The sequence below is a fragment of the Trichechus manatus genome, unplaced genomic scaffold (genome assembly GCF_000243295.1).
Source record: "Trichechus manatus latirostris isolate Lorelei unplaced genomic scaffold, TriManLat1.0 scaffold00030, whole genome shotgun sequence".
In the NCBI taxonomy this organism is placed as follows: Eukaryota; Metazoa; Chordata; class Mammalia; order Sirenia; family Trichechidae; genus Trichechus; species Trichechus manatus.
The window spans coordinates 20311459-20313357 of NW_004443966.1; positions in this window are offsets into that span (position 1 = coordinate 20311459).

Here is a 1899-nt window from a genome sequence, read left to right on the forward strand (position 1 = left end):
ACCTTTCCATTCATTACAAAGATGAGCTATCTGACTGTGGGGAGGTGGTGGTGGTATGGGGGTGTACAAAGATAAAAATGGAAAGACTCCTAACTCCAAAGCAAACTTTAAAAAATGGATTCCAAAAGTAGATAACAAAACCTCAGGTATTTTCTGCTCAGTTTGTCTAACACAAGTAGGAAAACTGAGGATAGAGATTCTTTGAATTCTAGGTTTTTTAAGTAAGTGTTTCAATAGGTTTTGACTAATCTAACAAGGCTCATTTGCTTTATCTTATGAAGGATGTGATACCAGCAATTTAAAATAATTTTGGACTCACTTTTATTGACACCTTTATAAATTAGTTTAAAAATAAAGTTCCCCTTAGCCTCAGAAAGCAAATCCTTTATTTAAGCCCCATTAACTAATGCCTGCACAGGAAGCACAGTGCAGTAAGAGCAACTGACTCTGAACCAGACTTCCCAGCTTCAAATGCAGGTTCCACCACTAGCTATGTGGAAGCCTGCTTCTGTAAAGATGTACAGCCTTGGAAATCCTATGGGGCAGTTCTCCTCTGTCCTAGGGTCGCTTTGAGTTGGAGTCGACAGCAGTGGGTTTTTTTGGTATATGTGACACTGGACAAGGTGTTTCAGTTTCCTCATCAGTAAAATGAGAATAATTACGATCACAAGAGCTTATATATTTTCTGTCTTAGAGGATTTTCTGCATCCTACTCAATCCTAGACAATCCTGTGACTGTTACATTACCTAATTTGTCTTTCCGTAGAGAACAAGATACCACATAAGTTTTTATTACAGAATAAACCAAACCAAACCCACTGCCATCGAGTCGATTCTGACTTATAGTGACCCTGGAGGACAGAGCAGAACTGCCGCATAGGGTTTCCAAGGCTGTAAACTTTATGGAACCAGACTGCCACATCTTTCTCCCTCGGAGCATCTGTTGAGTTCGAACCACTGACTTTCGGTTAGCAGCCAAGAGCTTAACCACTGCGCCACCAGGGCTCCTTTTATTGTAGAATAGTGACTGTTAAAATCTAACTTGGGTATACAAAAACTATTGTATCACATTAATATAAGCTTGCTATTAAAAATAAACAGAAATATAAAAACATTCATGATGAACCCCTCATATACCTCCAGCTTGAGGGAAGTTATGGAACTGGAATTAGGCAGGGTATACAGAGGGGTTCAATTCTACCTGAAATTAGTCATTTCTTGGAGAGAGAATTAAAAAAAAAAAAAACCTAAAACAATTGTGGCAAAATAGCATCTGAAAATCTGGGTGTGGGTACATAGGTTCACTATACTGTTCTCTATGTGGTTCTTTAGGTTTTTGTTTTTAATTAAGGAGGCTTTTACTTGCTTTATACAACAATTACAACTAGAAATAACAAGAGAACAATTACAACTAGAAATAACAACTCTACCTCCTTAAATTTATCATTGCTGGTACTACTCTCGTGGCCACTACTCTAACAAAGACATTGAAAGATCCTAGCCTCTAGAAATATATCCTAGAGAAATAAGAGCCGTCACAGGAAAAGACATACACACGCCCATGCTCACTGCAGCATTGTTCACAATAGCAAAAAGATGGAAAAAACCTAGATGCCCATCAACAGATGAATGGATAAACACTATGGTACACACACACACAATGGAATACTACGCAATACTGCAGTATACTAGGTATTCTACCACTAGCTGAAAGAAGCCAGACATAAGACTGCACAGTGCAGAATTCCGTTTATATGAAATTCTAAAGAACAATGATGAATCTGCGAAGCATCTCACAGCATGGATGAATCTGGAGGGCATTATGCTGAGTGAAATAAGTCAATCACAAAAGGACAAATATTGTATGAGACCACTACTATAAAAACTCATGAAAAGGTT